This window comes from Hoplias malabaricus, chromosome 4 (genome assembly GCF_029633855.1).
Source record: "Hoplias malabaricus isolate fHopMal1 chromosome 4, fHopMal1.hap1, whole genome shotgun sequence".
In the NCBI taxonomy this organism is placed as follows: Eukaryota; Metazoa; Chordata; class Actinopteri; order Characiformes; family Erythrinidae; genus Hoplias; species Hoplias malabaricus.
In genome coordinates, this window is record NC_089803.1 from 19902057 (window position 1) to 19916629 (window position 14573).

Here is a 14573-nt window from a genome sequence, read left to right on the forward strand (position 1 = left end):
CTCCCAAAACAGGTGGCATGAGGTAGGGGGTGAGAACTTACCCCAAGTGAAGGAGTTCAAGTATCTCGGGGTCTTGTTCATGAGTGACGGGAAGAGGGATTGTGAGGTTGATCATAGGTTATGTGCAGCGTCTGCAGTGATGCGGTCATTGTACTGGACCGTCATGGTGAAGAGAGAGCCGAGACATAAAGCAAACCTCTCAATTTACCAGTCCGTCTACGTACCCACTCTTACCTGTGATCATGAGCTCTGGGTAATGACCGAAAGAATGAGATCACGGATACAAGCGGCCGAATTTAGTTTTCTCAGACGAGTTGCTGGGCATGTTCTCCGTGATCGGGTGAGGAGCTCAATGATTAGGTAGGGGCTCGGAGTAGAGTCGCTGCTCTTTTGGGTTGAGAGGAGCCAGTTGAGCTGCTTAGGGCATCTGATGAGGATGCCTCCTACTAGAAGTATACCAGGCACATCCAACAGGAAGGAGGCCCCGGGGTATACCCAGGACACTCTAGCCTGGGAGCGCCTGGGGATCCTTCAGGGAAGCTGGTAAGTGTTGCGGGACACAGAGATGCCTGGCCTTTTTTGCTTGACCTGTTGCTACCATGACCCTGAAATGGATAAACCAGAAAAGATAATGAAGATGATGATTATCTCTAGCCGTCTTGAAAAATTTAACTCCATATTTGCTGGCATTAACTTTTTATTACTCCATAAACCAAACTTTCTCCAAATTTTACAAACACGATTTAAGGCAAAGACAGAGACATGTGAGAAATATTAATGTACACTGGAAAAGAGAAGGTTAACACAGTGTTGGTTAGAATTGCCACAAAGCCACTGGCCAAGAAAAGTATTTGAAAGATTTGACATCCTGGGTTTAAGGGATCCACAGCAATGTTGGTGGTCTTTTCTCTGCTCTTGATGGGAGCAGATGGAAGGCTGCGGTTAATGATGTTTTACCACAGTTGATTTTAAGCTAAGAATTGGACTAAAACAGGTCAGGCCACACTAGATACAGTAATCCCAATCAGAATTAAGCTTCGTTGACAGCTTATGTTCACACATGCAAGCTTTTGGTTCCAGTATTTCACAATGAACATAGATGAACAACATTCCACACTAATAAACACACCACACATTCCTACCACACTCACACACACACACACACACACACACACACACACATTCCACCCTGGTACAAAATCCACAAATACCATACACTCAGACAGCTTAACATTAGTACAAATACCACACACACACAGTCATGTTTGTAAACATTACATTGTGCAGAGTTGTATATCTTGTATTATAGTGCGAAGTACAGCAGATGATGGCAGTGGCAAGAAAAACACACGAATGAAGAATGATGTACTTGAAGGAGTGTTAGTCTGAGACGTTAAAAAATGATGATGAGTGTTGTGCGTGATACTAAAGATCAAGATCAATATGGAACTGATTTTGCTTTCCCACTTCAGGTCCCTTCAGATGTTTGTACCCAGGAACCCGCAGGACTCCACAGCCATCGCGGTTCTGTCATGGATGGTGATCGCTGGCAGAGTAGAGAGGCTTCAACTGAAATCCACCATCATCTCCACTTTTTTTTTTTTTTTACTGTGTTCACCTCAAGGTTTTTGTGGCTGCTCTAGTGACTGCTCCTCTGTAAGCAGACTTGAATGAGACTGATGGCTTAAAAAATATTTTTTCAAGTTTTCAAAGTGATTTTAAACATAAACCAATTTGAATTTAACTGAATATTCAGTAACATCCATAGCTACTTTATTTTAGCAAAACTGAAAACATCTGAGCAGCATATGTATCTTCTGAGAAAGTCATAAAAGTATCCTCCAATGCCTGGTGTGGTTTCCGATCACAATTTAAATATTTGAAAGCGTACTGGCTACGTATTACAATCCTGTAGACTCGCACCTATGCTAAATGACAACGATCACCCCTGAAGCTTGTAGAGTTGAGTTTGTTGTATATTTTGTCTACACTTCACAATATACAAAGAACAGTGATATCAGAGGGTTAATGTGAAAGTGTCATATGTATTTCTATGCAATGTGCCTCAGAAGCAGCAGGAGTTTATTGTATAACATTCATAACTCAGATGTGCAGGAAAGTACTTTTTCAGAATCTGCCTCAAACAGCAGAGCATTCTGCAGCTTCCTCAGAGACTCTGAGTCCATTCAAGCAAAATAAAACACTGAAATATTTACAACACGTCTAGCAAATTATGAAACAGAACTAAGTGTGCACTATTCTGCACATTTATTTCCTCCAAAGTCATTTCTTACAGAGAGAGCAGGCCAACTACGAGGGTCTAGGTGGAGTTTTACTGGTTTATGGTGTGGCACTCGATAATCTCTGCCCAACTCATTTTAAACAATCACATTCATCCAGCCTGCTGGCTGCTAACCAATTAGGTTCCTTCTATGTCAAAGGCAGCACTGCATGTGCACAATGTTGAGAAGACACCTTTGACATTTAGGGGACATAAGGCAATTAATATAAAGGGTCATGTGTGGTATATAACATGACATTTAAAAACAAGATGTGCCTTTTACAGTTTCTGGGACCCTACAAAATACAATTTTTAAATCTTTGGATGGTCCTAAAGATGTCATTTTGTTAGCTGGAAATTCATAAGCCAGAGTAAAATACATTGTATGTGTGTGTGTGTGTGTGTGTGTGTGTGTATATAGGCACTCCAGATATTTCAGAATCAGGCTTGAAAAATCCAATCTGAAAAAAACAGACAAAACCTTTTAGCTAGATTAAGATAAGACACTGAAAAGTAGTCACATGCAGAGTTAGAAATACTAATTTCCTGGGGATGTCCCCAAGAGCTCATATGTAACTATAGAAGATGAAAATGACATTAATCTGAGCTCTAGTTTCCCATTTCCAAGCTGAGTGCAATGTTACACCTCCTAACTATTTGAAGCTTTTTCCCCAAACTGCGTTCTTGTGTGCTCTCACATCCTCATGTTCTGACTTCACTCCCACTGCTCCGTTTATGTCCCAGTGTTCAAGAACAGTTAAAGTACCTGGATGTTGTTTTTGAGCTGCCCCCAGTAACGAAGATTCATCAGTTTGTGACTTTCCAAAGAGAACGAGATTAAAATCGCATCGTCCACTGCCTCACCAGGAATTTGTCCTGACGAGGTGACTTCTCAGAAACATTCTTCAAGAATTATTTCTTAAGAACCTCTTCTGTTGACCACAAGTCCATTCCTCACATTACTGCAACAGCCCGAGTTTCCAGTTTGTCATCTGTATTTTAGATAAAGAGCGGCGGTACACAAGATAACGTCTCTGATCTGTTCAGCTGTAAAAAGATCAGAGACAGGTTCAGTCCGTGTTTCATTTATTAAGTGAAAGAAGTGAGTATATGTTTATGAACTGCTGTTAAAGCATGACCCAGGCCCACCCAGTCAGCCAGAGCTAATTCCCCTCTTCACAGTCACAGTCCCTCCTACAGGGGTTTGTTTTGGGGCGGCGCACTGACATCTCTGCTTTTAGATAGAACTACTGTCACCGTGTCCTGAAGAAACTACATATCAACTCTCCCTCAGCACATCTGTGATGACAATAAAGACTTTCAGAATCAAAGTTATACATTAAAATCTCATTAGATAAGTTCATAAAAGATTAATAGTAACATCAACAAACACGTCTTAGAGTGTCAGACAAATGAGGAGACTACACTCTGTATATTAAACATAGCACATAACGGTAGAGCAAGATGTGCTTTAACATGAGTAATATGTCATTTTTTAATGGACACAATATAATATGGACCTCGTCCCTGAACTGGAAAAGCAGTTACAGATAATGAATGTATGAATACACTATGGTAATGAAGTAAAAATCTCTTAGACCGTTAAGATGCCTTGACTTCAGACATCATTGTAGTTAATGAACAATTAAGTATAGTACTGCGGTTATACAGTAATAAAATTCATGGTCAGGTTCCAAGCTGCCGATGTTCTGTAAGACTCAACCCAGGCCTCGCATTCCTTAATTAGATTTCTGAAAGTTTGCCACCCCAGGCGTGGTAGGAACGCAAGGCAACCGAGCAGGAGACGGAGCTGGACCGAGAGGCGCTGATCTCTGTGTGACTAATCACAACATGGTGTCCGAGTGTTTTAGCGGAGTGGCTTTAGAAAGATGGCTTTATGTAGGGGTGGGATTAAAAAAAACCTCGCTAACACGAAATGCGTTAGCACTTGCTCTAGTTTTAAGTTAACCTTCCACTGTAAAAAAAAAACCAAAACAAAACAAAAAATGTTAGGTGGATTGGCTACTCAGTAGCGTGCATCGCAGTAAACATTTAGCCGTTGATTCAACGTTGAAATAACGTAATGACTGCCGTCTAATGAACGTTCTCTTAAGGCTGAAAATGAAAGTTGAAAAGTCGTCCAAACACACACATTGAAAAGACGACTATTAGACGTATTTTGGACGTCCATTGACGTTATTAATTGGTCCTGAGATAAATTACTTGTATTAAACGCGTTTTGGACGTCCACTGACGTTATCGATAGGTCACCACTTCATAACTAACTTATTAAGCTGGATTTTTGGACGTCCATTGACATTTAAAAGATGTCCTTGACGGACAGACTACTTTTAGACCTATTTTGAACGTCCAGGGACGTCCCTTGTTTACTGTAGTGATGTGTCGGTCGCGAACGAACCGGTTCAAAGAGCCGGCTCTTGTAAGTGAACGGTGAGAGCCGGTTCCCGTCTAAGACCGAGCCATTTTTTCTAAGGCTTGTCATTCAACCAATCAGAGAACAACAAGCAAAGCTGAAACACTTGGTTTTCCTGAACGCCAATCTGCCTTCCAGAAAATAGTTGAAGAAAATGTTAAATCAGTTAAATGTTTGTTGACAGTTGTGGTTGTTTTAATCACTACCGTTGAATGCTGCTGTTTTGCACTTTGCAGAGTATTTGTTTATTTTATTACCCAGAAATCGATGATTATTTAATTTAATAAGCTATTTTGTAATATCTACCTTTTGGGTTCCATTGGCCTTACTTCAGAGTTTACAAGTGATTTTTTATTAAGGTGTTTAAATAAAAATCCAGTTATTTATACAATTGAATGTGTGAGTGCAATCAGTGAGTTATTACAAGACAGCCATAAAAACAATTGGCCATTTCAACACTATTTATTATTTTTAATATTGAACAATAAAAAAGTGGTAAAACAAAGAGCCATTTAGGAGCCGAAAGAGCCGGCTCTTTATGAAGAGCCGAACCAAAAGAGCCGGCTCCTCAAAAAGAGCCGAAATTCCCATCACTACTTTACTGGGATAGGTGCGAGTGGGTAAGTGATGCCCTGTAATGGACTGGTGTCCCGTCCGGGGTGTGTTTCTGGCTTACGCCCAGTGATGATGGGTAGACTCCACAATCCTGAGAATATAAAGACAACAGTCATGAACGTTTGGAATAACACAACACAAATGTAAATAATGACACCGTTAACCCTAAACACTAGGGAAGCCCTCAAAAACACTTTAATGCTATTGTATTCATTCTCGGTGCTGTGTTCTCTGGTAGTCGGTGCGTCCTTCCTAACGGCTGTTTTGACGTTCTGAGCCCTAACCGTTACTCAGGGGGACTGGACAATTTGAATAACAAGCTCAGCCTTGTGGGTGAATGCTTAATCCTATCTGTCTTTGACTGTAAGACCGATAAGACCTGTAAAAGTCTTCCAACTGGACCTCACCGGGTCTGCTCTCAGTGCCTGTTTAAGAGGAGATTGTTCATTTTTGTTTTATGTTTATCACATTAACTTCTTTGTGCTGCTGCAGGGTAAATTTACAGTAGCTGCGCTGAAACTATCCTCGTTGCTCTGAGTTCATATTAGTACATCTCATTGTTCTCCACGAGGTGGCAGCATTTACCCTCTTTCCCCCCCCCCCTCTCTCTCTCTCTCTCTCTCTCTCTCTCTCTCTCTCTCTCTCTCTCTCTCTTTAAAGTTGAGTGAAGTTACTGTTGGCTGATTAATTTGAATAATAAACAGTATTGCAACGCCTGAATATTGTGGGTTTTTTGAAGCTCCACACTTTCTGGGCGGGGTTGTTTCCCTCTAACTCCTTTTTTGAGTCCACCTTGACAGTTGGTTTGTTTGTTTGAACACCTCTGCTCTAGCCCAGAGCCCACAGTGGTCTGGCATTGAGCATGTGACCTCAGGCCCATGTGCACACCATTTCATGTTTTGCTTTTCAGTGGAGATTATACAAACTGCTTGTTCAGCTGAACCGTGTAAGTAAAACATTATTATCTGTTTTGACCATAGAAGTGTATTTACTCAAATATTTCTATAAAATATTCAGACAAAAACACAAGGCTTTAATAAATGATTAATAGTATTACATTGTTTTCTTTTATTGAGTGAGGCTGTCAGGAAAGGTATATTTATAGACACACAGGTCTGTCATGGATTAGGATCTGATCTTAAGTATTCTGGTGATAAAGACTTGAGTGTTTTAGTCAGGCTAAGATTAGGTGTAAGACTTTCATAGTCAATGGCGATGTTTACATGATCGTATGGCCCATATGCACTCCGCATGACTGTCGACTTTGGTGTTTGATGGCAGATGTTGCAGAATTAGCAGCTCTCCCAGTTGAGTTCTGCGTTGATGTTGTATTGCACCATTTCAAAAATAATCTTCGCATTTCATGGGTCTTTGAAATTTGTTCCAACTTTTGTCCTCCCAGCATCCTGTGACTGGGGGGAGATCAATGTAATGGGTGGTAATATGGGTAAAGATCTGCAAAAGGTTTATCCTAGTGGTCTTAAAATATTACTGGTCTTTCATTCATTCGTTGGTTGTCTGTAAGCACTTATCCAGTCAATTTGTGCAAATTAAAACGTTGAATAAAACTTTTGAATCTTATCATTTTAAAATTGGCACATGAAGCGTATTAAAGGATTAATTGTCCAAGTCCAGTTTTATCTGGTGCTCAGACATAGCTAAGTGTGAAGTAAGGTCTGTTTACTCCCACAGTCCAAAAAGATGCCCAGTGATTTCTAGACGCACTGCAACCCAGAATAAACCCAGAATAAACCCAGAATAAACCCAGAATAAATCAGTTAAAGAAAAATTAATAAATGTTTGGATTGTGTCCCAGTTTTCCAAAATAAACTTAGCTGCTAAAGGAAGTGATCCCCGTGATCCCTACTCTGCCGTTTAAGTTAAACTTCATTCTGGAAACCCAGGCCTTGGTGTTGTATTAAAGAATGAGTTCAGAATTGTGACAAATGTCTGAAATTGTGAAAATGCTGCTTTATACTGATGCCATGTTTTCATTCTACTCAGCTTGAAATGCTTATGTTTTGGTGCTAAATATCTAGTGAATAATAAGGCAGAGACAATGTCACCATCCATTGTGATATTTGCATTCATACTAAAAAAAAAAGCTAAATATCCACCTACAGAGGACACCCCTGCACAGCATTTTAATAGAAAATTATATATTTTTTTCTGAATTTAATTAATAATAATAATAAAAACATGAAATATCTTTTTTAAAGCATTTTCTTTGTCGTGTCCTGGGCATGTTCCTGTCTTGTACTCAATGATTCCATGAAAGACTCCAGTTGATGCATGATTTATTTATTTTGAACTCAGCAAATAAGTATAACAAGTATGTTTACTATTACAAATAAATGTACTTTGTTTTACAAACAATTGCAGAAACAAATTGTATATTTCTGTTTAGAAGATGTGTAAATTTTTTTGCCTTTAATATAAAAACAAGCCATTGGTTGAGGCCTGTTCAAACATTTTAACGTAACTGTGTATGTTTAGTCATTCTGTATAATTTCACACCCTGTAGGCTGTTAGTTTAATGAAGAATTCTAACTAATTAGCAGTTACCTCAAAAAGGTTTAATTTTGAACTGATTCAAAAGGTTTAATTGACCACATGTAGCCGCCTGATCTTTGTCAGACATAACGCAGCTTCCAGAAAACACTGTCTTTGATGTTATATCCTCGCAGCAGAAAGCAGTCCAGAAATGAGACGGTACATTTACTGTCTCATTACTTATAATTACCTACGATGTAGGCAGTATCAGGTGGGCACTTGTTATTTATTTCTTCAGATACAAGATGCTCCGCCGTACTGTACCACTTTTTGTTGAAGTCACAGTTTTGTGGAGCAGCGTTGGTGAGGGTGAAGGTTCCATCAGCAGAAGCCTGGTCATGAGCGTGATTCACTGGGAACAGGTGACCCTTATCATATGAAGAATGTTCATAGTCTTTATTCAGAGCCTGGTGCAGACCTCTGTCCTTCATGGGTATTCTGGAATATCTTACTGTCACCATGAAGTCCGGGATGTTATTTCCGCTTGCATCAAGCTGAAAAAGGAGATTAAAATTTTAAAAGAGTTTACTGTTTTAATTACAAAACAAATTATTATTAAAAAAATACTTTTAAGTTTGAACTTTATAGAATTTGTTTTCTTTCTTTCTTTCTTTCTTTCTTTCTTTCTTTCTTTCTTTCTTTCCTTCTTTCTTTCTCTAAATACTGTTGGTGCTGAAAGACGAACATCAAAATTTAAAAGAGTGTAGTTTCATTTACAGCTTACTAGTTTATTCCAGTCAATAATAGCTTTTAAAATGAGAACATTAATAACTACCTGTTTACAGTAGAAATATACAAAGTAAATAAGGAGAAACAGTATATTTCTTGACCAACCTGAGGCTCAATCTTCCATGCTTCATCTCTGGTAACTGCTGTTGTAGCTGGTCTTGTTTCATACTTGTACGCACTGTACACAGGTATCCGGTTTTTGGTGTCGTAGAGTGTAGCGTATTGTTTTACATTTGGTTTCTGAACCTGGCAAATGCGGCGAAAGTCATTTTGTCTACTGTTGTCTGGTAAGGGATTATTGTTAAAAGTTGGTGGGATGCGGTTAAAAAAAAATTCATCACAGATATTTGTAAAGTCCGATACTACTGCTCCGTGTCCCCCACACTCCAGACCAACAAAGAGAAAGACTGCTCCCAGAAGCTTCATCATCACACACTGAAGTAAGTTCAGAAGTTGGGAGAAACCTGTGTCTTTTTTTAGACTCCAGAAACTTCAGTGAGACTTTTGCAAGAAACAGTGGAAGATATATGAACGAATGTGGGGAGGAGTATAGACTTATCAGAGCAGACATTTCCCTATGGGCAATAACATCTCTGCATAATTCAACTTGATAATTAAGTAAACATTTTAAATATAAGATCAGATGTTGGTAGGTGAAGGACTGGCGCCCCCTCCAGGGTGTGTTCCGGCTTGCGCCCAATGATTCCGGGTAGGCTCCAGACCCACCGTGACCCTGAATGTATGGATGAATGAATGAATGTTGGTAGGTGATTTGACTGTGCAGATTTGCCTGTGGGTTTGTGTGTGTGTGAGTGACTGTGTGTGTGGTGCCTTTTGGTGGAATGGTACCTTCCTTGTGCCCAGTGATTCCAGGTGGATCCTGGACCAGGATGAAGTGGTTGCTGAAGTGCCGGATGAATGAATGAATGAATGTTTTAAAATAAAAGCAACTTTTAGTAGCTTTGTGAGAATTGCCAGCCCTCACTCAGCTCAAACTGCTTTGTGTTAAAGTGTTTTTTTGTATAGAGTTAACATATAGTTAATAGTAATATGTATTACAGACACTGCTGTATGCTGCTCCTGCTGTATACTGTGACATGATTGATATGTTAGAGGAAGACAATTAGAAGGGCACAGGTATGGTTCCTGACATCATTGTGTGGATTTACGTTACGTTTCAGAAGCTGCACACTTGATTTCCATTGACTAAGGATTAATTACGTAATGTGAACTTATTTATAGCTCTTTATTTAACTAAAACCTGTTTAACTAAATGTTTAACTAAAGATAATTTTTTTTCTTCACACTCCCTCAAAACAACAGTTTTTTTTTTTTTTTTTATAGAAAAAAAGTTTACTGAAATTATATATGGGTGGCACAGTGGTGCAACAGGTAGTGTTGCTGGCACACGGCACCATGGTACTCACTGTCTCTGTGTGTGTTGCCCTGAGAAGGACTGGCACCCCATCCAGTGTGTATCCCAACCTTGTGCCCAGTGATGCTTGTGGGCTCCAGACTCCCCATGACCTTGAACTGAATACAGATACAGAATACACATACAGACTGAATTAATGTAATTATATATAATTTTATAAATGCACTACATGTATCTTCACTTAATGAGAAGATATATTATTTTAATAATTATAGGTATCTAAGAGTTTTGCAGAGTACTGTATTTTTACCCATTTCCAAAGCCAAAAACAAATTTAAAATGATGAGTTTTGAGTTAATCTGTGACAAACCTCACCAACAGCGAAATACAACCCCTAATGTTGAGCAGCCGTGGCCTAATTGTTAGAGAAAGGGGCTTAGGACTGAAAGGTTGTTGATTCTATTCCCATAACCAACAGGAAAATTGGGGGTGCTTCCCTCAATCCATGGATGAGGTGCCCTTGAGCCAGGAACCAAACCCACAACTGCTCCCCAGACACAGAGGTTGGCTGCCCGCCGTCAACACTCTGGGTGTGTGTTCACTGCCACAGATGGGTTAAATGTGGAAGACACATTTTATTGTACAATGACAAATAATCACACATTAGTTTGCACCAGACTTTGTAGATTTATGTTAAAAGATTGAGCCTGGTGTTTGCCGTCATGATTTTGGTATTACAGTATAGTGGGGATGAATTCTAAATGTGTTAACTCCTCAGTGTTAACTTTCCAGGAAAGATGATGATGGTGAAGATAAAGTTGAATTAAATGCATCATGGAATAAGCCATTTAACTCACACCATGTAACTGGTTTGATTATAAGTTGCCCAGTGTGCCAGGACTGTTTCACATGAGAAGAAAGACAGGATTTCACTTGATATTATCTCAATGCAGCCATAGAAACCGAAGCACCCTTCATCTCCTTAATTTGAATGTAGTTGAAATATTATCATTACTCGTGGCTTGTTATTGCACTTAACTGACAATGTCAAATACAAATTAGGACCTACAAGGAAATTGAGAGTGGGGTGTTTCATATATTATGCCCTTTATCTTTATTCATTATTTCCCTTTATTGTTTAATGGTTTGAACATTTGGGTGTATGTATAAGATGTAGATGAAGCCTAAGGCTAAGTTGAAAACACTTTTAGGTGGTATGTTAAAACAAGTTTTTTTATAAGGTGAATGTAGTAAATGTGTGATGGCAGGAGTGCTACGCCTATGATGCATATAAATCTACTATTAAATGATTAGAATGTGTCTCAGTCAGTATTACAATCTTGACCCCAATACTATGACCATAAACAATAAAAATACATTCAGTAAAACTGCATATGCACTGAAAACCAGTGTCATGTCTACTGTGTAACAGATGCCTAAGTTTTCTGGTACTCAGCACACACTGATACTCTGATGCTATTGACGTGTCCTGGATATTCTGATGGCTTGATCGCTAATTAAATATTTCTAATGAGCCAAAAGGCAATCAGATTCTCAGCCAGAGCCACCCAGCATGAGGCTCCCTCGCCAGCTGTCCTCATAAAGGTCCCCACTTGATTAAAGCCCACTTTCAGGCTGTGACACACTAACTTGTCTTTTGCACTGACTTGGAATGAGGTTTCTCTGCAAAATGGCAAGTGAAACCACTCTGAGAGGACCATCAGATACTCAGTAGCCTCAAGAGCAGTTTCTGAATGTCTGGTTTCTTTATGCTGCTGTTTCTCCTGGTGTTAAGAAACAGCTCATTAGTCTAAAGCTTTAAATAAATAAATTTTTCCTTCATTTTTTTGTTTGTTCCTTCATTCATTTAATTATTATTTTTTGTATTGTATTATTATTTCCATGAGACCCGTTCATCACATTCATGTGGGTTTATTGGGCAAAAACATTTTTGAAACCATGCCCATTTTCCAACCTCTGCTTAGGCTATAGAATATAATACGTTGTTACTCTGCCTTATAAGCGTAAAGGATGTGGACCATTTGATCTGTAACACTAACCTAGAGGGAGTTATTTATTATTTCAGTTTGATCAAAATGATTTGACGGGATCTGATATGCTGCTGTAAATATTTAGTTCAGTCATGCCTTGAATAAGATTCCAGGCCTTTCAGCCTATGAATTCTGAATCATGTTTTATTGCAAGAATATAGTGTCTGTACACTCTCCAAAACAGGTACGGTAGAGAGTCACTAAAAGTACAAACTGTAAATGTACCTTTAAACGTACAACAGTGTTTAAAAGTCCAGTTTTGTTCCTTAAAGTTACATTACATTCTCTTCTCCAGAAGGAGACATACATGTTTGTAATCTTTCGTTATAGGACTGTGTCATATAAAAAAACAAAATAAAAGTCCTGGAGATGAAACGAGGCATATGAAATCAACACAATGAAAAATAAAATCTACAGTTATAATAAAATAAGGTACAATTATGTCCCCTTGAGGGTACCACCACAGTGACAAAACTTCTGACCGTGTACACAAGTATAAATCTGTTTCAGTTTGTCATATGCAATTTTAATGTAATGTATATGCTCATTTCTCTGCTTCTCAGCTGTGGTGAGAACTCGGCGGCCATTGCTGCAACTGATGGGATAAACTAAACTCCCCAGAGAAATACACTTCTGGAGTCTCTAATAACATGTGAGAGCAATTTATCTCCTTCAGCCTTGCGATCTGTTTTTATTTTCTTAGCTATAACTCTCATTATAAATGAACCTGACTGTGGCTAAGAGGAGAAGAGGAGCTTGACCATGTTTTAGTGGCCTGAAAGAACTTCTCTGTTGCAGGTTTATAAAGGCATAGGGCTCTTGTACTGATTTATGAACCAAATATTTTAGTCAGTAGTGAAACAGTTCTTTGGAGTGATTAAGCACCAACCAATCCATTGGTGATTCCGTTTGGTGAACTAATTCCACAACATCAGCACATGAACACGTTGATGTTTAAGTGGCCGAATGCCATCAAATTCTAACAGCAGTGTAGTATCTAATTGAATGTAATTGCATAACACTGTTCCGGCTCAAAGGGGTACAATGCCCTCTGGATGCCCTCAAACTGAGAAAGTAATATGGCCACATCTAGCAAACTGGAACCAGGCAAATATATGAAGCCATTCTTGATAACTTTTGCTTTTATCCAATGTCTGTCAAAATGCTTCATTAGTTCTCCAGTTTCTACTTAATATCAGGATAGTTTTCTCTGCTTTGAGTCTAATATAAGCAGTAGCAGATGAAAGTGACAGGTGGTGGAACCACCTACGGGTCAATACGGTAATTAATAGTTGCCCGTAATTTTGGCAGCATTTTCACAGCTGTGCCAGTTCCACAGCAGGCTGTACTCAGGCGTTTGTGTAGCACTGCAGTGAGACCTGGATCTGGGAGAATGTAGGGAAATTAAGTATTTATATGATGCAGATGTAATTGAAGAAAGCAAACTGTTTAAGGCTGGTTACCTTCAAGTATTTTGACCCCAGTTTAGCAGGGAAGGTCTAAGCAGTAATGTATCAGTTCTTAAATTGAATAGGTTACTAAATTGTGCTTCAGAAACACCCCAACATTTTTTGCTCTGGCTAATTTTTTATTCCCAAATTTAACACTTCTTCTCAGTGTATCAGTGTCCATGTCTAAATTGGTCATTTATAACTATTTCTATTTGTGTGAATGCTGATACAAGGTTTGGATCCAGTGATTCTATATTAATCAGTCACTACCTTTTCTTCGGTATGTCACATTCATTCATTTATACGCTTTTTATATAATACCACTTTTCTAGATACATTTAATGAATGTGACCTGACATATTATGGCAAGTTCATGTTGATTTCTTTCCTCGTCTGTCCCTGTCTGGTCAGCAGGACCTTTCCTGAGGTCATCATCTCTGCTGTCTAATAAAGTGCCCAGTCAGGGAGCTGGACACCTTGTCTCCGGTCATCCTGTTCTACCATCACCTGTGAACTTGCAGGAACACCTTCACATCATGATCTGGCAGCCATCTGGGAGCTGGACCTGAGTTGAGGTCAGTTTACTTTAGAGTTGATTATGAAGCTGGAGCTGCATAATCTTGTTGTTGGTGAAAGTTCTCATCATTAATTAGGCATATAAATAAATAAATAAATAAATATATATATATATATATATATATATATATATATATATATATATATATAAAATATTTGGCATTTTGAGGTTCTTGCCAGGAACATGCTTCCAAAACTTGAAACAGGGCAACAAAAGGTTTTCTTATCTTCAAAAAACACCCATAGGAATACCCTACATCTGATTAATTTAATGGGTAACAAGTCAGTAACATGACTCTGTATAAAAAGTCTTTCAGAAGTAAAGATAGGGAGGGGTTCACCACTCAGTCAAAGAGGGCACAGATTGACATTTCACAAATTCCACGTTTGATGTATTGTTTTTAACCTAGTTTCAATAAAAGGTTTAAAAGCTCTGGTTTTATTTACATTTGTCCTGACAGCTTCTTCATAAATAGGCCAATAAATACGTCCCTAAGTGAAATGTAAA

The 14573-nt window shown here is 38.8% G+C and overlaps 1 long non-coding RNA gene across 1 annotated transcript in view; it reads left to right on the top strand.

The window, feature by feature from the left end:
• The first annotated feature begins 6128 nt into the window (after positions 1-6128).
• LOC136693843 (uncharacterized) overlaps positions 6129-14573 on the top strand; it is a 38151-nt gene continuing 29706 nt past the window's right edge. The window contains exons 1-3 of the long non-coding RNA XR_010802118.1: positions 6129-6276; positions 12602-12690; positions 13904-14064. This is a non-coding gene — a long non-coding RNA (uncharacterized lncRNA). The remainder of the gene's footprint in view (positions 6277-12601; positions 12691-13903; positions 14065-14573) is intronic.